Here is a 24,838-nt window from a genome sequence, read left to right on the forward strand (position 1 = left end):
GCAACTGCTTCTGCAAAAAGCCAGCTCCATAATTATAGTGGAGGATAAAATCCACTCTGCCCAATTTTACTGAGCTGTTTAATAAGACTTCAGTAGAAGTCACTGGACTGTGCACACTGAATACTCAAAACCCCAGTACCTTTAAGTTTCCACATGTTTATTCTGCCATTTTTTCTCCCTGGAATGAGTATTATCCTGACTTAAAGGTTTGATGTGAAATCAAACAGCATGTTGTTTGGCTCTGCTTTAGTCTTCTTTTTCAGACTGCTATTTCTCAAAAAGCCATTTCAAAACACAAATATACCAAGGCATCTAAATACAACTGACCCTACTTGGACATAAGTTCTCCTCACATCTGTCATCTCTCCCTCAGATCTTTTTAAATTGCACCTACTGGGTAATAAWCTATGCTCTCCCGCTGTACAAAGGCGCCTCTGCTTTCTTCCCCCAGTTTGGCAAAGGGATGAGCCATAAGCTGCACACAGACTATCTGCTGAGCGTATGCTATGCAATCACTCGGGCAAACGGCTGGTTTAGTCAGACTCAAAATTATGTTAATAAATTCCCTTCAAAAAGCCCCCTCGGTGTCGTGATTTTCTAGGATAACTCTAAACACCAAAGCAAAGTGCTCGCAACCAGAAGCACAAGCCCTCTAAAGCTCCTGGCCGAGGGAGAAATTAGCACCTGGAAGCACCCTTGGCTTCAGCACCGATGGTGCCACGGGACGTGCGAAGCCTTCAGTGAGAAGTGCCAGATCTGTGCACCAGGCAAGGACCTGAGCAAAGCCAAGTCTGCATTTTCCAGACRACCCGAGCTTCTCAGCAACTAGCTTTCCCCATGGTTTTAACATATTAACATCCAAAGCATCAAAACGATACACAAAAACACGTGCCTTCTGTTGTCCACCAGAGACCTCCTGAAGCAGTAAGGCGTCAACTTAAAGAAAAACGATGACGCAAACCCAGGAGCATCAGAACACGCTGTTGCCTGCAGAAAGCTGCTCCTGATGCACTGGGCTATCAAACATTAACACAAAACTGGGACAAAACTGAACTGCAGTGCTGAATTGCCCATTCTYGCTCTATCACTAGACATTTCATAGCCCAGTTCCCCCACTGACACAGAACTGAGCCAACAGCTCCAAGGCTTTTATCAGAGATGAGAAAGTTAAGCTTTCTTATTTGCAGAGMCACTTTATCAATTGATTTGTGAGACTGCGCCATATACTGCTGAATATTAATATAACACCTCAAAAATGTTTCTGTAATACTTTCAATTTGTCATATAATAGAGTGCTAAGTGCATGCAAATGCAGTCTCAGTGAAGTATTCTTATTGCTTACTAGTACTCTGTGCCAAACAAGTTTTCCTACAATCACTGACATAATCATGCTCCATGCTTTTGCTAAAATAATCTAATAAAAATTTTRCCAGTTTTTCCACTGTTTTTTCTTCAAATTCACACTGTTTGAATGCTAGCTGCTCAGCACTTACAGATGCTCAAGTTCTTGATTAAGCTCCCTTAATAAATTTATTAAGGTCAAGCAACTCTGTCAAGCACCCAGAAAAAGAGCTGAGAACAGAAATCCAGTGCTTCCAGCTTCCATTGCAGTGCCTGACCAGTTACGCTGCGAAGAACTCTCAAGGTTTTTCAACAAACTGCCTCCCAAACTGGCTACTCGTAGGCTAGCCTTGGTTACTAACAGGTGATCTAAGGTGGTAAGAGACAATCAGTGTTCCAGGTTACTTTTCTGGAGGATGATCAAAAACGAAAATATAGGGAAGGGGAAAAAACAAAACTAAAAAAAACAAAGAAAAAAAMCAACAACACACTCCTTTCCTTTACCAAGGCAGCTGCTTAGGCTCTATGCAAGTGTGTTATTAGGATTCTAGTTTTGGCTGAAGACAAGGTTTAATTTGGGATTAGGGAATAGCTAGCAAAAAACAAAACAAAACAAAACCCCCACCACACTCTTCCATCTTACCCAAACCAACTGAATTACAGGTTTGGGGGGGCGGAGGGGGGAGCGGCAGCGGTGCCTGGGAGGGGGCTAATCTATTCAAGACTTTCTATTAGTTTCAGCCAAGAAAAACAGATTGTCTTTAGAAGAAAAAAAAAAGTTTCCTCCAAATTTTTTTGATCTAACAGAGATATGCATTGTATTGGCATCTTATTTCAGTGATTGATGCATCTGAACRACTGATTTCAATTCAAAGGCATGCAGACAGAATAATAAGCTTGCTGGTACATTTTATTGCTTCCTGCGGCACTTGCCRGCGAGATGACTGCCAAGCGTCCTTGTTCATGGAGGTGCACACTTACTGGCTGCTAGCTATCAGTATGGTCTACGTGCACCTCCATTAAACAAGAATAATTAAGAGGCAGTAAGATAACAGGCTTCAATTTGGGATGTCCAAGAGTAAGCATAGTGAAAAGCAGAAGCCTCTACCCTACTGTCCAATGGAGAACAATTATGATTGGCAAAGACAGGCAATTTTCTTATACAACCAAGATATTCTTCCGAGACAAAAAGCCCTGTGACCTAATCACTGTGCTCCTGCCGTGTGCTCTTTCATCAGGTACCTCTGGCCTTGATAAAAGAGCCAAGTTAAAGGAAAAATAAATAAATAAATAAAAAGCCTTTGTTCTGATGCTTCTTCTCTGAAGTCTTTTGTTCATACTGTAAATTAACGGTTCTGTACTAGCCAGAAGCGGTTGCTTGACAAATGACAGACATTAAAACATACCTACACGCTAGAACAACATAAAGCAATAACATTAATTAATTATACTTTCACATGAGCTAAGAATACAAAACAAAAGAAGAAGATTAGCCACTCCTTTTAGACCTAGTTCCTTTCATTTCCCTCTCATTTCTTGTACTTCAGAAAGAAACAGGACATGGCAAAGAAATTCATGGGTGCAATGTCATTTGACCCTGCACCGGTTCTTCCAGAATATCAGTGGCTCCAAGTCATGAATTAAGCAACATGACTCAAATTATCATACACAGTGCACTATATTTCTGATGTCGTTGGAGAAAAGTGTTTGGAAGGTTTTGGCACCTTCCAGTCTTACGGGGTTTTGCTCTAGAACTTCCCTGTTCTTATAGGCTTTTATGTAGAAGAGAACAAGGTCTTAGATAGCCACGTAAGTCTTGCTGCATAAGCTGATGAGGTCCAAAATGGTCCTTTACAGAATTAAACTCATGCTTCCTCCGCCCTCCAAGAACTACACTGACAAAAATGCAGTTTTAAAGCAACAGAAATTGTGTATGGGCTCAATGCAAGTGTAAGTAAGCAATCAAAACTTTCCCCTGGAGACCACCAGGTTTAACCCTTGTTCCTGGCAGGTTTGGAGAACGGGATCGCCTGTTCACCACGCGAGTGCCCGTATGCTCCTAAACAACAGGATATTCCAAGGGCAGGCTGTCACATCAAAGCTATTCCACTTTGCCTAACAAGTACTTGCAAGAGCATGTGCTGGACTGCTAGTGCCATCCTGTTTCCCTGCTGCTGGTTAACTACCCTAAGCATCAGCATATGGAGTAATTCTTGTTTGCTCACTATGTTTGCTCACTTGTTCTCAATTAATTCTTAGCAAATATTTGTATAAAATATTCCAATATTCATTGAATTGGGGTGGGGGGACAGGGGAAATCCTTAATTGCCTGATGTTTAGAGAATTTTCCAGGGGCATAAAAGAGGAAAAGGAACCTGAGTTCCAGGTTCTGCTAAAATGAGTATTTAAGCAGAGTAAAACAGCTTCAGCGGAAAACAACTAACAAAAGAACTAATCTGGAAGAGCAGAAGACACATTTGATATGCTTGTAAATAGTTCATGTTACTGGAACATTATTGTGTCAGTCTAAGTTTCCCATGGATGTACTACCTTACATCAGCTTGATTCAGGAAAGTTGAAGATTTCGTTCCAATAAATAATAATAATAAAAAAAAGGCACCTGTCAAAATACAAAACATTTCTTGTCCCTTTGACATTTTAGGAGACCTGGAAGACATGCATAACCCAGATAGAAATCGTGCTAAATCATCACAGCTAGTGAAATCTGCTGAAGCTAAAATGCTATCCCATACAGTCTTTCCACCAGACCATATAACTGGGTCCTGCAGTAACAACATAAATGAAACGAGAGCTGAGCAAGAGGGCAAGTTTAGTGCCCAAGCTGCTCTGCAGGGCCATCTTTCATAAGAAATGAGACACCCTTCAAAGCTCCTGATTTTGCCAGGAGGGAAAAAGGTGGCAGGGACAAGTCACATGCACTTGCCCTCCTCCCCACCACCAAATGCCATCTTGGCTAGAAAAACAGATCACCTGAAAGACAAAATTGGGTACTTAAATGATAGTGTGATGAGGCWACTGCTTGTTATATTTAAAAAATAGAACACATGTCTGTATGACAACCAGTGATACTGAAATGAAACTGGATAGACTATTTCAAAACAGTGTCTGGGGGTTTTATAAACTAAGTAACCACATTTAACAGTAATAACCATTAGGAAGATGGAAGACAGTCTTGACAGCTCCTCCCAAATTTGCTTAGTTACCCGTGGCACCATACAGAAGACCAAACACAAACTACAACGCCACCAACAGAATAATAAAGAGAACTAGAGGAACAGTTAAATATTTTGAAGAACAGAGCTCAATTATTTGGCTTGCCAATTGATGTAGGAAAGGGGGAAACTTCCTTATGTACTTCTACTTCCAAATTAAGGCCAAGCTGCACTTGGCATTTGCTTTTCCTTTCCAACACTGCTTGTGGCGTAGCTGCTCACCACTCCATGAGCTCTCGAGGCAGCTGAACCTTCTGCATGGGGAGGCAGAACTGCTGAGACGGACAGAGCTGAGCCAGCCACGAGACCCCCTGGCTCACCTTGGGCAAACAAAGCAGAACAGTGCTTACAAGGGTCTAAAAGCACTTCTTCAGGCACGGTCCTCCCTTTTCCCACCCCTACACATGCATAACTCAGAAATTACTCAGCAGCTTGGGCACTGGATTCAGCTCTCACCAGCAGAGAGAAACTTAAGCATCTTAAATAAAGGACATTTAGGATGAACTGAAGAAACCTTACACAAAGCAGACATCAACCTGCAGTCAAAAAGTGAAATGGAAGATTCTCTCTCCTGCAGGTACTAGGAATCGCATTAGTGTACGTGCACTTCATTTTCTTTTTATACCCCAATCACAACAGGTACATCGCCAGAGCCACGTTCAGAAAGCGCTCCACATGCCCACCGCACGCCAGCTGCTGGAGCTCACAGCTCTTACACTCGAATCGTTGGGAGCAGCTGCACTTGGTGCCCTCCCAACTCACAGCCTCTCCGGTTCATGCAGCAAAAGACTCTTCTAAAAGAGCAAGTCACCAGCATTGCAAGTCACTGCAGACACGAGGGTGGGTTTGCACTTGCTATGAGCAGACAGCAAGACCTCAATCCAGGTACATATTTAGAGGAAAACCAAAGATATGCAAAATCTAGCAGAGACAAGTTTAGTATCTCTTATTTGCAGCCTCCAGACCCTTGTTATTCTATTAGGTGAACGCATCCATTAATGTTTCATTGAACAGTCATCGGTGCCCCAAGGAAGTCTTTGAGAAAACATTCTATTTAGAGACAAGCCTGTTATGTGTCATCCACAATATGTCTCTCTCACTTCTGGGGAAATTTGCATCAAAACCGGATTGTTATTGCGCTGAAGTTTTGGTGCTCCTCTTGCTCACGCCTCGCTGGAAGTGGCAGGTACCCCCCCTGCGSGATCAGCCCTGCGAGCCTTCCTGCCCCGAGCACCCACCAAAACATCTACGGGAGTTTTAGGTGCATTCCCAGTGCGGTTTCAGCTTGCGCTCCTGAAAGCCCAGCTTGAGTAACAGGGAAGCTCCCATGCCAAAGGAAACAGATGCTATAAAAGCCAATAAAAAACAAATAAACATAAATAAATAACATTTTGTCACCACTATTGAAGGTTTGCAACTACAGCTATTCAATAGGAGCAGATAAATTTCTAACAAGAGAGAGGGAGGAGAAAAAAAAACAACACAGCACTAACACAAAACACATCCAATGAAATAGGAAAGGCAGATAAAATGCCAGCCCAGACAAGGAGGTAACAAACTGCCATTTAAAGCTATTATTTCCCATGTATGTGATTTCTCTGCTACTGCGTGCTGCCACACCTAATTAGAGCTCCAGCTTCACGGGGAAGAGSAGGAAAGCAGGAAGAGGATTTAAGGGGAGTTCAGTTACTAGGACAGTGATAATTTACCTAAGCACGGTGGGTCAGCACTAACAGGAAGCTTCTGGGCTTATTTCATTATGTTGCTATCTCATTTCCACCGTTATCTGTTCATTTCTCTGCCTTTTGAAAGGCATACATTTACAACAGAAAGACTCACAGAAGGGTTTATTGTTTAAGACTTCATAGGAAGCAGACTGATCGGCAGCGTCAGTGCAGCTGCCTCGCATGCAGCATCGCATCCTAAAAATCCTTATGACATTTCTCTTTAGACATGAATCAGCAGACTAACAGATGTCTCATTCACACCATGTTTGAGTTTCAGTTTTGCTAATGAAATTAATTTAGGGCCAAATTGCATCTCGAGTCACACACAGAACTCTTGTTGACTTGCGTGTCAGCCAAATTCGTGTACGGGAGAATGGAAATTTGACCTTAATTTTAATTTGATCTTTGTAACAGATTGCTAATTTGGAGAGACAGATTGTGGTGTCCCTTACTTGTGTTACATAGTACCTTACATCACAAATAATCCCACTGAACCCAGCAAAAAGATTTCCTCGGGATGATACAGCTCTAGGTGGGTGAAGATTTCACAGCCTGGCCATTAAACGTGCAGACCGCTCCTGCCTCCCAAGAGACAGGTCCTGGGAAGACACACTGTGCCRCTGCTCCATCGCGCCGCGCTCCATCCCTCTTAGGAAGGGAGACGACCAAGCMGCAGGGAGGCTTGCTCCTCCCCGCAGGTTGCCCACGCAGCCCTTGGCAGGCAGGCCAGATCTGTGCAGCCCCATTAGCCAAGCTGGGCTTATTTGCTTAGGCCAGTAATACGCTGCGTTAATGGCATGTTCATGGCTACCTGTCACAGCTCAGAGCGCAGCCACATCTGCTTGAAGCGTAGCACAAATTCACATCTGCCTACAAAAACTCTCAGGCCCTGACTGAAATCATTTCTGGAAGCAGAGCAAAAACAAACAGAACAAAACAAACAAACAAACAAAATACACCTTGAATTTTCTCACAGGGATGACTGAATCATGCCCTGATCATGTCCACTAGTGAGTAAATAAAAAAGGTAGCTTAGAATAATCATGTGTCATAACATTGGTGTAACATCCAGTATAACATTCCCTTCTCCTCAAGTATCTCCCATAGCTTGGTAGAAGGGAAACTTCTGCGCAAGTGACACTGTGTTAAAAACCTGTAGACAGAATATGTGACAGTTCCCACATGACTTACTCCAGAACCCCAAATTACATTAGTTCTCACAGCGTTCCAGGAACACATCCACACTTGGAAGTCCCATACTGTCTCCAGCAGTGATAGACATTTATTTGGAATCAGGAGGAGATGTGTTTTCACTTTTTTTGTTGTTTTTTTTTTTAAACCAAATTTACTTCACAGTTAACTCTAAGAACCTAATCGTACAAAAAGCTGGTCACATTCCAACAAAATGAAAAAAAAAAATTCCCTAGGCAGGATGCAACAAGAGCTGAAGACAGTTTCTGAGAAAAAACAACGGCCATAATTAGTGATATGGCTGAAGATAATAAGTAGTTGAAGTACAAGGTCAGTGAACTCCATGCATTCAGCATCTAATCCTCTAACGTTCTCAGGAATCTCAGCAGTTCTTTTTGCTTGAGGCTGGCAACCAGATGTTATTTCTATACTTTCCTAGTAAGCCTACTCTTCCGGTGTTTCCTTCCAATCTAGCTAAAGGCCAATGTTTACTTGGAGAAGAGATATCCATCTCCTGTTTTGGCAAACTGTATAAAAACCTCTACCAAAAATCTAATACTGATATTAGTAACATTCAGAAGGGGACTCTTGATTCACATATTCATCAGCCTAGGCTGACTCACTAGCATTAGTCCAGCTGCATTCAGTTATTCTCTCCCGCAAAGATCACTGAGCCATGTTACTGCTCCTTTTCCACCAAAATGGAGAGTATATAATATTCTGAGGTTGAATTCAACTATGACATTATGATAGACAGCCAAAAGCCAATGGCACCCTGAATTTGTGGTGGGTTATCCATTTCATGAGCAGATCCATTTCTGCTACGATTGTATAGTTAAAGATGCAGAACATATTGTGTGGCATTTGTCTTCCAGTTACTTTGTCAGACTATTTCTCTAAGCATATGTTTTTTACCATTTTAGAAAATTATTCATGATGCCTCTTCACAAGCTGGGAACCTGTGCTTGGGTAGCCTATAGCCTGCACTACTACAACATACAATTTAGGAATACCAAGCCAGAGGAAGAAAAACACAAAAGAAATCCCAAGAACAAACGTCTGAACAGGCAGTCTGGCACACTAACAAACAGCTACAGATTCTCTTATGTGCCCAGTTTTCCTGGCATTTTTTCCCTCATTTGCACTCCTCCTTCCCCAATCTCTTTCCTATACTATAACCTTCACTTTGGTTTCCTGTCCTATTTCCCATTACATTTTGAATTGTTGCATTTATATTTAAAAACTGTCTCAAATGCTTCCAACATATTGTAATAACCACTTAATAATTTAGGAGCCAGTCAGAGCATAAGGTGCGCCTCTACCAGATCCTCAGCAACTCCTCGACAGAAGGTCAAGACTTCGGAGGATTTGAGCAGCTAGTGTCTCAAAGTTTCCTTTCGGCCTTTCTCCTTGGCCTGTGTTGTTAGTTCAGAAGTGGGGCGAGATTTGTCTTTGCAAGTGTACTTTAAATTATAGGAAAAAGCTTTGTTCAACTGGAAAGTTTAAGCAAAGGGAAAGTTGAGAGCAGTGTTATTTTCTCAGCTGCACCTGCGCAAACTCAACAGCACATGTCAAGATGTTAGCTGATATTGCCTGCCCACAACTTGCTTGGACTTCACACAGCACCTCAGACATTATGCACACATCACATTAAGCAAACTACAAACATATTTTGTTTGAACAAATATACAGTTACACATGTAACTGTAAATGTCTATATAAAGTACRTAATACATGTTCCAGTATTTGCAGGAGAATACTATAAGTGTTTGCACTGAAGTCTGAGTTCTGTCTAAACCAGTGAAAGGTGTTTCTCTTCAGGAATCCCAAGAGAAGCAAAGCATAAATTTTAGAGGTTAGACAGTTTTAGCAGCATTAGAAGTGGAGAGAAAAAGGAAAAAAAAACCCACAACCCCTCCCCCCCCCCAAACCAACCAAACAACATTAGGGGAAATTTTAACAAGTGACTTATCTGAAACATAAGTCCTTGCATGAGCTGCACAGAACCTTCAGCCATGTCCATCCCACGATGGATGTCTAACATCTTGAGCAGACTCTTTGGGACTCCATGAGCTTCAAACTAAAAGCTTTCATTTGGGTGGAAGGGTGCTTTAATTACAGAGCAAATAGCTCACTAACTCCTGAATTTAATTTGTTCACTCAAGCTTAAATAGCTCACTACGACAGGGCAACATGGATGCATGAAACATGTATGACAGAAAAGTTTTTGCCACATTATGCAACAAAATTAATTACTTCTCTCACTTTCTTTTTAAATATGTACTTAACATATGTAGTAATTACTACACCTACAGTACCTCACACCAACGATTGCTGTTCAGAGCAGCTGCATGCAAGTTTGACCTTTACCATCAAAAAGAGCACAGTCTCCTGGAAGATGGATTCTTCTTAAAATATACAGATACTGTTGTTTCAGAGAGGTATTCATGGGAGGAGAGAAATGGTCGTGGTTGCAGTAGACTGCTAGTCCCCACTGGGAAGAGCTGCATATTATGCTGCAGAATCTACCCAAAATAGCAAGCACAGTTATATGGCTCTAGCAAGTGTTATTAGGTTTGGTTATACGAGACCCAGCTGTGTCAGTTTGGGTCTTCACGTTGTTTTGTATGTATAAAGAACAACAGTTTATATAAAGACCCAAGGACCRTTAGCCACACTTCTTTCCCAGACTGCTGGCATGAAACACCTCCCTGCTCTACAAGGCATCCATAATGCATGACCAGGCTATAAAAGCCAGAACAGACATTGCTACATTATAAGCTCTAAGCCATAATACACCAGACTTGTCTGTGCAGTCCAATGCATACCCTGTGAACAGTTTCAAAAAACTTCTCCAACAAAAATTCAGTTTTCATTTATAGCTTAATTTTATTAACAAATTGTGATTTACTGTATCTACCTGTCAAACAGCCTACGCTACTTCCTTTCAAATGTTATAGGAACCAAAATACAAGTTTCTAATTAACTTTGTCATAGGAATAAGAGCTGTTTTAAAACTTCTCTCTTCAAAGTACTGAGATTTACAGTAATAAATATCCCTTCAGAAGTAGGCCAGTTTGAATTTAATATGCACCAAATAAATATTCCCTCAATTAGATGTGTGCAAGTAAAAAGCTTTATGTTATAGCTTATAGCAATTTCAGATGAAGAGCTTGTGTGGTGGAGTGAATCCAGCTAAGAAATGATTGCAGTAGTGCAACATATTTTTAGCACAGGATAGCACTCATCTCAAAAATAATTCTGAGAATTTTTGGCGATTTTTAGATCACACGAAGTTGAGCAAGACTACTATGTTTAACTGCCTTCACAAGTTTCTTTTCAAAAAATAGTATGCCAAAATTAAGGGTCCTTGTAATGAATTGTGTGACTTCGTCTGGCAGAAATGCGCCCTTTTCCTTTTATGTAGAAGCCATCATTTAAGTTGTACTATTAGCCACAAGACTAACAAAAGAGAAAAATCACCTGTTGCAGCGATAACACTGCCACATTATCACYACTTTGATATTTCCAACAAGATTTCTACTCAGTTTGACTGAARTCTAAGCCTATCTTCATGACTAATGAGGAGTCCTGTTGTTACTTACTATTGCAGAACAGCCCTACTAGAAACTGATTAAAAGGTGGCAATTAAAAAAAGAAAACAAGTGCAAGTTCAAAGAATACTTGCAAAAACAAAAACAAAAAATCTAAGAGACATATGTATAATCCACAACCAAATGAGACCTTGCACAGATCAGTCCTCCTGAAATTCCCCTCGGCAGTACATATTAGAACTACCCAGACTGTCCACAGTAAAACAGTAGTATGTCAGATACCACTTGGGGTAAGTTTGCTCCTAGCAAGGATTACAAACAGTATCTTTGTCTGAAGCATTGGTGGCTCTATGAATATGAAAACACTTGTTCAAGGGGTTACACAGTCCCTACTGTGYATATATCCAAAGACTATCAAGACTGCAATTATTTAGGGTAAGTGCAGGTATCAATACAGTGACAGCATGGCTAGTCTGGGCAGGCCACATTACAGACCACTGATTTAAACAACGGTTCCTCTGAGTCTTTTCAATGCAACCACAAGCATTGCCAATCCCAAGTTGGAGAAAATATCTATGTCAGGAGAAAAGCAGTGCCAGAATCCTCCAAAGACCCACAACGGTCTCTTCTAGAGCACGGAATTATTCAAAAGAGCAGCAACTATTCCTTCAAGTGGTAACAGTCAGTACTAGGCTTGCTAACTTCAGCAAAGAGATACTGACTTTCACACGAGGGGAGACTGGGCAGAGCTCAGCCAGCACAGCCTTTGACAGACAGCTGCTACCGGGAGTGACTGCGCAGCTATTCCCAGCCAATGYCTTAACTGCTGTGGGAGATGGAAAACATCTGGACAGACTTGACTGATCAAAAGGACAGGGGAAAACATATTGTACCTCTTTTTTTTTCCCATTCTTGTTCTCAAAGATCCATTATGCCAGCCCAGATGACCTTCTCCATGCAAGAGCTAGCACCAATCTTGGATGTTGAAAATGCAGCAGAGACAATGCAAACTGCAACTGGTTATCTGCAAATGTGTGTTGTGGATTGTCAAAGCATCTCTTCATTTTTGTCTTGATTCCGCTCTCAAAGCAATCCCATGAAGCCTTAAAAATAATTAGTGCTGTATGTSCTGGAGTATGACATCAAAGGAGTCCTAGTATTCTGTGTTTCCCCTAAGACAGTTTGTAAAGAACTATGGTTCTGTAAACTAGCAATAGAGAGAAGAAAAAAATATACTTGTCTACAGAGTTAACTGTAAAAAAATTGAGGAGTAAAGTCAGCTAGTATTCTTGGGTCCTGCATTACAACTGGGAACAAGTTTGTAAGYGGGACTGCAGGGCCTGTAATTCTCAGTTGAACTCTAGCAGATACTCTATTTATCTTTGGCAGGGGCGATTGCTATCAAAGTCACCCCAAATTTACAGAGGTATCACTGTTAGTCAAACACCTGTAAAGGATACAGCTATCAGTATTGACTCTTACCTCCAAAAGATCAAATTTGTTCTTCCTGTAACATCTTCCCAAATTCATAGTTAATGTTTTTCCTTCAAACATMAAGAAACTTTCTGACACAGCATCAAATGCTGGACTCCAGCATGTCACTGGAGGAGCTGAAATAAAGATGACAAGTGGCTTTGACATTACGTTGGACCAAAAGTTCTGGGTAGAGGCAGGAGATGAATYTCTGGCAATGCTTTTCAGTCTCTTCACAGCCCTTTGTTCTGGAGGATCATTGCCTGTTATTAGCCTAATTCAAGAAATTCAGCTTTGTCTCATTTACTTCTAAATGATTTAGGATTCATCTTATAAATGAAGTATAGTCTGCTGTGATTCAGAGCTGCAAGTCTACTTCTATGACAGTAAGAAAGATATGACACGAAGTTCAATCTTAGGCCTGCTCATAGCTTCACTTTTCGTCAATTATTTACCATCTGTTCACAGTACTGTCTATTTAGATGAAAATGATTCAGCCAGCCATGCCAGGAGTTACAACTGGAGAAGTTGTACCAAAAAGTCAGACTGATTTCCACTTCAAGTATTATTGCTTCGCGGGTGCTGCCAGCGAATATACACACTAGGCATTTTCCAAACGCTTTTCTGAACCTTGATTCAGGGAAGAGTCGGCAATCTGTATACCTGTCAGCTCGGTTCACTGAACAGCGCAGTGCAAGGAGGTCTTCAGGAGGGACTTACAAAGCAGACAGGGTAGAGACCTGCGCAAATGAGTACAGGGACGTCACAGATTAACATATAGGAAGCCACAAAGAAGAAGGTACAAAGATAGATYGTGAAACATCTGACAAGCAAGTAGCAGTGCAGAAGTGACAAGAGACCTTGGAAAGCCTGGGAAGCAAAGTTAAATGGAGAGGGTCAGAGTTATGTATAGCTTTTGAGAGTGACAAGAAGTATCCATCAGATAAGATAGCTGGATGAGAAGTTTACAGGGGATTTTTAAGGAGGGAATTTCATGGACAAGTAGGTTAGTGGAAGTGTTTTGGCTGGACCAATGGAAGTAATGGGTATGACTGAGAAGATGGATTTACTTTATATATAATTAATCAGAACAAGCTAGCACAGAAAAGCCTGAACAAAATAATAGGCTGCTCTTCAACTGGAGAGATGGAGGAAATTCAGAATAACCCGCCCGGTATGGTTCTGAGCCAAAGGAGAAATTGAGGCTTCTGCAACACTCCATTTGCACTGAGAAGGCATTTGTAAGGCATTTTACAGAGACAAGCTGAAACACACGATTGAATAGCAGAAGCTTAGCTGTGGACAGAGACACTTTTGCAAATCATCTACACAGAGATATGACAGCTGAGGCTACAGGCATTGATGAATTTACCTGAAGACCAAGGTGAAGAGCAAAGGGGCCAAATCAGAGCCCTGAGGAACAGCCTCTTTCCCTCCAAAAATCCCTGAGGAAAGTACCTATTGAAAATGGCAGCATCTCATAGCAAGAGGAGTGTTAAGGACCAAACACTTGACCACTCAAAACAAGCCTAATACGATTTTTACCCCAGCRCATTCAGCTCAGCAAAATTAGATGCCTCGTATTGAACATAGGACTACAGATGTCCTTTCTGCCCCCTCCCCCCCAAAAAGCATGAAAACAGCTGACCTTTAAACAGTCAAAATACCCTTCCTCCTGGAGGCACTATCCAGCTTTATAAGGTGGTATCTCCCTTTCCTTCGCATAGTCGTTAGTATGTTACAACTAATCTCACTATTGCTAATCCCATGTAGGGAGMACAACAACAGCTCAGAGGCTGATAGCAGCAGATAGCACATATCCTCTCAAACACAGCATAATTTTCTCAGGGATTTAAGTTTATTTATTAGTGTCCTTATGATATTTAGGACATGGCTACCTACATCTGCTGTATACTGTAGATTTGACTTGTGCTTACGTGTTTAAATTGTTGTTTTTACATTAAAGAAACATCTCATAGAAATGTTCCTTCGTCTACCAATTATTGAGCCCAACAACAGAGAACATTTCTAAGCAAAGGCACTTTAAGGACAGGAGTCCATACATTATGGATAACAGTCATCACCACTGCCCCAGGTTTTCTGGGGGCAAAGAATTGTCCTAATGCAAGGAATCATTCCCACTCCAGAAATAAAAAGGAGATAGAAGCCTCCACAAGTTAGACAAGTTCTTAAAGTATTCTAAATTCCTATTCTCTAACACACACACACTCTCTCTTAAAAATACCAACACAAGAATGCATCAGGAGTCTATACACACAAAAAAATTGACAAGCTGCAATTGCATAGAAAAATGGGACATGACACACTGCTGCATATTTTAAATTCATTGGGGACACTGAACAAATGACGAGATATAAGTAAGAACAAGGAATTGTCTTGGCAGAGAGCTAAAAAAGTCACCACCAGCAAGAAATTAAGCTCAAAGCCTCATTTTAATAATCACTGCCAGAAAAATGTAAAGAATAATCTTTCCCCACAGTTAAAAAAAGAATCTTGAAAGAAACAGTCAAAATACAGATACTTGAGAAAGTTCTTGGAGGAATCTGCCATGGGCAAGAATCAAGTACCATGTAAACAGAAAAGGTCAGTAAAAACCTGTGTATGTTGACAGTACTTCCTGAATAGGGGAGAATAAAGCTGGGGTATTAACTAAAATTATGCCTTGAGTTAGTGGCCCGTTGCCACCCAGATCCTATCAACTGAGCAGCAGAGAAGAAAGCTGGCTTGATATGAGATGCTGTTCTCATTTATAAAATGCTGATATCAGTACCAAAGTTAATAAAAATGAGCTATGGATGATGAGATCCAATTTTGCTTATGCAGTACCCAGGACATGCCAGGTTCATTCTCAAATCCAGATGAAGATATTTCCTGTCTTTATCAGCATGCAGACCAGAAACTGCATATCTGATGTAGGCAGAAAAACACATGAAACTACCTGATGGAGTTGCTCAATACCCAGGCCAGCTGGGATGCTCTAGGAGCATCCGGGCTCCAGTGGCTGCACTGGAAGGAGCCGGGTGTCCCACCAGCCTGGCATCAGGCCTGCTGGTGCCATATGGTTGTCTCAGATGCCCGACAGCATCTCAAAAGGCACTATAGATATAGGTATGTTTAATGCAGCAAAATTGTGCCCAGAATACTAATTAAACAGTGTACTTGCAGCTTAAGACTAGCTTTCTAGAACAGATTAAAAGAAGAGGGAATAGTCTCAAATTTCTTCTACCTCTAGTTAAAAATCCAGCAAAAAGGTGGGAGCCAAATCCCCCCTCTGGTAAGGGCACCACCATGTTGGATGTTGAAGTCAGCATTAGCTGCGGCTTCCCTCTTCAGCACGTTGAGTGCTAACACTTCAGTTTTTCAACTGAATTGGCCCGACCAGCCTTGTGTTGAGCTATTTCCTAGTTTTAGGGCATAAAGCTGTTTTCTGGAGAGCTGTTTTTTGTTTGGTTTTTCATTTAAGCTAGAATCATCTTTAGCRGCTAGGAGATGCCGGAGGCCTGGTCGCAGCCCCCATGGCAGACAGGACAAGCTAGGGACTGGACATGCAGGTGGGGAAAGGAGTACTGGGAAGAGGAGGAAACAATAAGGTGAACAGCATCTAGCAAAATAAAATAAACACCAAGAAGAAAAACTCACAGTAGTGAGAACTCGAATCTATTTCTGATCTTATTCAAAGGAAGACAAATAATCTCCAGGGAAATAACAGTTCCTGACACCACACCCACACATCATTATGCTAAAGCTTTAGCATTTTCTGGCTGCTCAAAGCCATTCCAGTTTTAAAGAAACGCAACCTGGAGAATTCAAAACACAAGTTGGAAGATTCTAGCGCTATTTGTGCTCCTGCAGCCCCAGCCAGTTCTCACGTTTCATAGTTATGTCGTCCCAATTTCAGATGTCTTTCTCCATTGCTGTGCAAGACAAATACTGCTCTAAATGGACCAACCATGTAGAGCATTAAACGAAACAGAGCGCCTAAACAATAAATAGATGTCGCACTCTTCCATTTTCGAGTACTGCTTTAAACAATAACAACAATGACAACGATAAAACGTTTTCTGGCTAAAGAGCCATCTAATGTCAACGGCACCCTTTGGTAGCAAGCCAGGCAGGTTTCAAAGCTCGGCCCACAATCTTCTGAGCTTTACTTTGCTCACAATAACCAGGCAGCAACCATTTGTACTACGAACTGACCCGGCAGCCCAGCCTACTTCACAGATCACAGGATACTGGAGCTTTTCAATATTGTGTTTCACATCACTCTGCCAATGCACAGTATTTTCAAAAGCAGCAATTGCAGACAACAAGACCCAAATCTGCCGACAGCATCTAAACTCCCAATGTGTCAAAACCGAGACCCTCCACCCTTTACCAGCGCCTCCCTTAAAGCCTCCACAGCTTTAAAGTGTTGTGCCCTCTTTACGTGTCGATGCGAGAGGAAGAGACAAAAGAGAAGGTAGAAGGAGAGGAAAGCCCTGGTAGGAGGCATTCCTTGGCCTGCCAAGAAGAATCCCGTTGCTCCCCAGTTTGAGGCCAATGAATCCCACTGCCAAGTGGGGCTTCCCCAGTTCAGCTCCACCAAGCACTCTGCTAAACAGGAGCAGCTTTTATCTAGTCTACAGAACCAAGTTGCACAGCACTTTCTATTGCATTTTCATTAAAAAGTTTTAAAGTATGTAAAAGAACAATCTATGGAAGATTCAGAGTCAATATGTTGGAATCCATTGCTCAAAAAAAATCAAAGCCATCAACAATGAGAGATGTGTGACAACATTAATTTTAGCATTGTTCTGTATGCACAGATGATGCAGGCTGTAAATGCTTATCTCCAATTCCATCTATTCTCTACCATCTGAAAGACAAAAGTAAAGTTCAGCATGCTGTGCTTAGACTTGAAATCCAGTCTACAGAAACAACAAAAAAATCCTCACATCCTAACGAGGAAGGAAAGAAATTAATGTAGTGAAACATTATGAATTAACTTGGATTTTATACTCTGCAACTTGCATGTAAATAAAGCCAACTTTATTATGGCTCTTGTGTTAGCATACAGTCCCTGAATACTTCATCATGCATGAAAATGAAAACTGTAACTTAAAATTCCTAGGCACATAAGTCTCTGCAACCTACTCAAATAATACATATTCACAGATTTAAGTTCTTTGTTGAATAATTGGATACAGAACTGGAATAACTTTAGAATTAGGCATCAAGTTTTAAGGAGAAGAGAAAACTGTTTTTGGCAAAAAACACTATTTTCCCCTCTCAATCTTTGGTTAGAACTGTAGACTATAGAGCTTAGAACTATACTAAAGAAACTGAACTGCATATTAATAGAACTGCCTACTCATCTAAATTGCTTGCCAGTCTCTTCCCCCCCAAAAATCATGCTGAGATACAAAGATAGTTTCCTGAGTTCTATTCCATAAGCAAAAGTAGTAACTACACTTTGGATGGAAGTGAATTTCTTTGCGTTTCCTCTACGGCCAGAGTCCCTTTTCAGACCCATCAGTTTTACTCCACTGAGTCAGAAAAAACTCCCCATTTTATTCTGCGTTAAAAATGAGAATAAGATCTGCAAAAAAATTTTCAGTACTAGATTCGGGAGTGTTTCCCACTCCTGCCTGAATGTCCATTTTTTCAGCAATGAACTATAACAAACAGTATTTGTTTTTTATCTCTATATTGATAGATGTATCAAGGCATGCATTTTTTTTTAATCTGTGCAATCCAGAGTGATGTAATCCTCAAGATTCAGAGTGGATAAACAATATCCACTCTAAATGCAAGGTTTGGAGAGTTTTTTTGTTTGGTTGTTTGGTTGGTTTTTTGGGATGTTGATCGTATTCTTACTTTCCACAGACATACTGCTTATTACATCGACGTGAAAATTTGTGCAYGTGCCATCAGTAATTTGGGGAGCAGAACAACAGATTTCCAGCTCTACCTGGAACAACTCCCATTTCAATAGCTAAATGGAAAGGTCAGATTTTCAAAAGCATTCCATCTCACTTTAAAATAACAGGAAAGATACCCAMAGTTGTACCCATGTTCCCTGATGGGCTAATATATTCCATGTGGAAGACCATACTACCAAAGGTCACACCTACTGGTACCTGGGCTAGCTAGAATAGATATGCCTCCATACACTGCAATCCCATTTTCAAGTGCAGCATAAACAGCCTAAGAACAGCCACAGCTGCAAGAATCTCAGCATGTTTGAAGAACAGTCCTAAAGTATTTCAGAAAATATCTGTATTAACACTGGAATGCGTTTGTATTTCTGGAACTAAAACACTTTATTTAGTCCTTAACTTTTATTGTAAGAACTGAAAGAAAATTACATACTTCTAAAAAGTGAAAAATGCGTTGCTGCTGGCACATATCTGGAATCTCTGCTCGATGCTGTAGTTAGCCAACGCCAACCGAGATTCCAGATGGGCTGCTGAGTGTTTTTGGTTTTTAAAAAATATGGCAGCCAATGCATCCATCTGGCTGCATATAGAAGTGATGGAGGAAAAGAGATCAAGCTATACCCATGTAATTGAAGTTGATAAATCGGGCGCTAAAATTGTGCACAGCAGGGAAGAAATATAAATGTATATACAGAGAGAAGAGCAAGTACAATTTATCTGCATCATTAGAGTAAGCACTACCATTGAGTGATTGCCACCATATTCAACACAAAAAAGTCGCTTCAGACTGCTGAATCACTGTTCTTGTGTGCAACATTTTTAAAACATTTGTACTGGTATTTTAATATAGTTTACAGGAAAGATTAGAAGCTTAAATGTACAAAGTTCCTACATAAGCACAAGCCACAAAGTAGCAGACAGTACAAGCTCCAGAATTTATGCTCCAATAAAGATCAGAGGTCAAATTATCTTTGCACCTTGTGTTATTTTCAGCAATACTAAGTGAATATAAGATTACTTTTTGTCATTTGCAGCCAGTTTACACTCACCCTATGCAGCTATAAGCAACTCCAAAAAGAGCACAACAGTGGAAAGCCCAGCAGGTCTAGCCAAGAGTACATTAACTCAATGGCACAACAGATGAAACCAAAGACCTCAAACTATTTAGCTTTGTATCCACAGCAGTAATTCTCAACTGTGGCCAGGTACTTCACATGTGGCCACCACAAAAAAAGYGTTGAGCATATTTTGTCATTAATGCAGCCTCTATGAACTCTCTGTTGTCACATATTTGAAACTCTTGCTAGGTTCCCTGAAGGTAAGGGAGGTGAGGTCTAAAGGAGACAGCAGGTCAACATCCACCCCAAGTATATTTGATACAGGCTACCAGTGGAGTAAGGATGTTCACTAAGTTCCCTAAAAGGTCTCTTCCTGCAGTTGACCCTGCCCCCACCAAACTCAGCAATTTTGTGTTTACCCCCATCAGTTTTACTAGGAAGCACAGAGCAACATAAATTGTGACTGTAACTGTCACTGGCCTTTGACCTTCACTCTTGACAATATTTGACAGTATAAGGAGCTGAAGTTAAGCCTGTCATTCAGTTTAAGAGGAAAACATCTACTCTCAGTTGCAAGCAAGTTACCAAACTTGTTACTATTCAAAGAACAATGTAAAAAAATTCTAAGAGTTTATGTGATGTTTTTAAAAACCAAGAGGTACAAGTCCAATTCTCTTCCCACTTAATGCTGATTTAGGTACTCTGACTTCAGCTTCTAATTTACAGTGGCATAAGCAAGAGGCAATTGAGAACCACAAAACTCTCGGGAGAAGCACTGATTAAGCATATTGTTGGAGAGGCCTCCCTGGGTCCGAGTTCACCGTCAAGGCATATGACTACTACAGTATGACATACYTCCAGTGGCTGTGCAGAACAATTGCTGGGTGACAGCTTAAATTACGTGGGGTTTGCTCTTCTCTTTTCCTTGAACAGTTCATTACAACATTGATAAGAAGAAGAAGAAGAAAAAAAAAAAGAAGTAGGAACGAAGACACAGAAGGAAAAAGCCTACCCATACTGAAATCAGTGGGAGTTCTGCCATCCAGTTTGATGGAGCCAGGATTTTGTGCATTATCTCATTCTATTATTATTAAAGAAATAATGAGTACAGATTTACCCAAAAGGACATCTCATTCAAACTCTTAGATTACTGGCATTTTCTAAACAGCCAGCCAGATGTTCCCAGAAGCATGTCCTCAGCATCCTAAAGAACAGAGCCATTTTATGCAACACCCATTTAAACAGTGACATAGACATACTCTAGCCGTACTTTCACTGAGAACCAAATGGTTTTTCCTTACTAAAATGGCAGCTTGCTTTTTTTGTTCTGCTGCACATGCAGCCTCAAAGGAGAGTCACATCTATCAATAAAGACTATTCTCTTTTCTTCATGGCATTTGATAAAGTGAAGTACCAAGATACAAACAAAATCCTGGATTCACCGAAGGTAAAAACAAAAACTCCTACTTATTTTACATTTTCCACCTAATAAACACTTTTTGACTAAAAATAACATGTACCTTCCCTAGAACCATTAAAATTAGAAGCCGGAGAAATGCTCAAGTGGTAAGTAAAAATAACAGTAGTCGATCTTAATTTGAAATTCTGCTTTACAATTCAGAGCTCTTCCATCTACTACCTCTCAACTTGCAACAGTACATCCATTACAGGTGTGTACCCTGCTCCAGCTGTCCCTGCCTCGTCCCAAAGGCCAGAAAGGGAACAGAGGACTATGAACTATCATATTTGACTTAAACATGGGGGGGGGTTGTTTTGTTTAAGTGTTTAATAAGTGTTTCTTATTAACTAAAATCCAAGATTATCAAATATAGACTGTTTCTGTATAAACAGAGACAAAGAAATGTTGAGTCTACTGTCATTCTGACAGCCGAAAACATCCTGCTTAGTTCTGTCAGACCCAGAACTGTATCAGTGCACGCAGCCRAAGCTCAGCAGTAGCGCTGGAAGTCGTGTTAGCAGTCTTCTCGGAGCTCCTCCRGACAAGGAGATGACATTGGAATGCACTGTACTCAGCCAATCAGTTTTTTTTTTTTCCCCCAATGTTAATAATATTTTAATATACTTTCTCTTCAGCTAGGTCAGGGAACTAAATAGGTAGATGATATTTCYGGGAATTTCAACAAATCTTTGTAAAACATATTTCAGTATCAATATTTATCCAAGACAAAAAATGAAATCAATCTGGCATCTGTACAGCTTCCCCACTTTGAGGTCACAAATGGATATATAGAGATGTAGCTTTTTTCTTTTTAATTGACTTTTAAGTTTCGATAAGCCTCAGCCATTCCTTTGTGAAGTCAGCGGACAATGAACAGCAGTTCAAAGGTGCCCTAGTAACTTTAAATGAAGCTGCTCCAGAAGTAATGGATTTCTGCCCCCCATCATGCCTTTTACTGAGAGGGAACAGTATTATACGACATAACTAAGGCTTTCCRCTTGACAGAGACCAAGCAAGAAATCTCTACTGGCACTGGAAAGAAAAAAAATAAATAAATAAAATCACTGCAGTTGCTGCAAACAGCTTAGCTTGTTCTGCATAAAATAAAACCAGCGGAAAAAATATCTGCTGAGGAGCAATAGTTCAGTTATTACACCTGTGGCCCCTCTTACCCCCCTGACTTGCATGGAAGGGTGAGGTCAGGGAATTCGAAGGAAAAGACAGTCTGCTCACGACTTCTCTGATTGCTTCCCACCCCTCAAACCACCACATTCATTTGTGCCATACTGGGAGGATCTCACATCGCATGAGGGGGAAAAAAAAGGTGCGATTATCACTGGAGACATATCCTAGTCTAAGGATTTAAAAAGCTCAAAATCCTCAAGGCAAACAAGCTTACTTAAGTTCATATATTATGGGCACATTGGATAAAGTCTGACTTGATTTTGAAAATGTAGATTTAGAAGTTCAGTTTTCATCTGATCGGAATGTGTGAATTTTTAAACACACATGCATATGTACATGAAGTTCTGTTTTGAAGTATATTAATATGTTTTTTTTTCCCTAGGGCTCAGACACGGAGGTATTGATTTCATTTTCATTACACAGGACTGCCACTAAAACTACTTCTAAAGTTAAACATAACAGAGAAGAGAAAAACSTATTCTTCCACAATATCCTGCAGGAGTTTAGACATGTTTATGTACATGGAAGATAATAAATTTATTAGCAGTTAGTGGACTGCTCTCAGACTTCTGAACATCTATGAATTATGGTTCAAAGGAAAATAAGTCAGCACCTCAAATACACATTCCTCAACTGTAAGTTGTCTAGCAGAAACGTGAAATACTGTTGGGGGCAAGCTGAGGAACAGCTGGGCTCTTGGGCTCTTCTTCACTCTTCCACAATCCATCTCCAAATCCACACTTCCAATAGCTAAATCGTGGTTTAGCATTTGGAGGGTGAGAAAACCCAGGCTCCTCCACAGCAGCAGCACCACAAAGATCCCCCTCCACTGCCTTCCTCCCAGGGCTGGCATGATACAGAGTCAGCAGAGTGGGCAAGCAAAAATGCAAGTAGTAGGGGATTTTGCTCGGTTTCCAGTCAGTTCTTGCTGCTTTGGAAATAAAGTTACTGGTTAAATTCACCACGGCAATGTTGTTATTCTCTAATAAAAATGACAATAAAGGATATTAATTAATTAGTAGACGATCGAAATTGTTCTGAATAACACGCATGGTTTATTTCACCCCTTGCACGCAGAACGCTAGCCCTGGTGAAGCATCTTCTCCGAAAACTCGGATGCTGAAGGCGCATCCCTCTGCTCCTGCCGGAGGAGCCTCTGCAAGAAACACGGCTCTGGCTCTCCAGGGTCTCCGTTCTGGCGCACTGATCGAGAGGGGCTCCTCTGCTCGGCCCCGCGCTGCCAGGCCATCCCAAGCCCATCCCCAAAAGGCACCGGTGGAAAACAGGCAGCCTCCCTCGGGGAAAGCCGAGCAAGGGCCTCGCGCAAGGGCGCCGAGCTGCCGCTGCCCCGCGGGAGAGACGGGACGAGCAGCCCCAGCTCCATTTCACAACACTTTTACACATCGAAGGCTGAAGAGCCGGAGGCAAGAAAGGCACATATTAGGCAACTGGGTCAAGGCTGGTCTGATAGCAGGCAATTTCACTGTAAGAAAGAAAAAGAAAGAAGGAAAACTGCTTTGGAGGTAAGATTTGGTAACTTAAGAGTTTGAATCCTGCACTTAAAAAGAACAAAATCCATCTGAAATGCGTAAGGACAAAATCTGTCTAACAGATACACAGAAAAAGACCCATCGCACGTCATGTCCTTTACATGATTTATCTTTAATCGAGGCTACCCAAGTCATGCATCAAATCATTCAGTCGCAATTACCAGGGAGCTCCTATTTGAAGGAGACTTACTGACATCTTAAATACGGTTACAAAACCGGACAAGAACCATCAGTTCCGCAGCACAGCTCCTGCTCACTGAAAAAAAGTTTATATATGCACACTCACACACACACAAAAAAATCTGAACAATTAAGGCTACCGACATCACTTATAAATTCTGCTATTCATCATCCCAAATGTTACATTTGGGAGCTGGGGGAGGAAGGAGCCTACAACCAGTCAGATTTAATCATAACATCTGCTAAGAACTCCCAACTTTGGATTTCATTCCAACAAGAAGTAACCTTTAAAAAGAACACACACACACACAAAAAAGCTACACTCTGTTCAACAAAACCCACTTGAAATATTTAATGTCAAGGCACTGATAAATTTAAGAAAAAAAGTTGGGATGTTTCAGTATCTGCATTAGACAGTTGGAGCAAGTTGCAGATTTACAGCGCCTTGACAGAGCTGGAGGATGTAGCATTAGCAATAAGGAGGCTCATTACAATGTGCTGCTTTAATCCAAGAAAGCTTTGATTTTTATTACTAATTCCCTCCGACTTTAAAGGTGCTGTGCCCATCTAACGCCTGTACAGCACACTGCCGTTAAGGCTAACTCACCTGGGAGGCAATACGAGCTGCGAGGATGCCACGGTGGGGCCAGTTATCCTCTGCCTACATAAAGCTTGGGAAACCATTTACTTGGGGGAATCTGAGAGTTAGTYATCTGTCAAGAACTCAGCCCAACTACGGGTTGGACACTATCAACTAGAGCACTGAAGGGGCAGAAAGAAGTGAGGACAACAGAGGTACGGAACAATGATTCCCCAGGTGGTTATGGCCCCTGGCTGCACTAGGCTTGCACTGATGCTTATCACAAGCTTTTTTTCAAAGCAGAAAAAAGTTCTGCGCATTGAATTGTCCTTGGAGAAAGGGGAGGAAATGGGTTTAAAATTACAGAG

The sequence above is a fragment of the Apteryx rowi genome, unplaced genomic scaffold (genome assembly GCF_003343035.1).
Source record: "Apteryx rowi isolate R43461 unplaced genomic scaffold, aptRow1 scaffold_75, whole genome shotgun sequence".
NCBI classification, from domain to species: domain Eukaryota; kingdom Metazoa; phylum Chordata; class Aves; order Apterygiformes; family Apterygidae; genus Apteryx; species Apteryx rowi.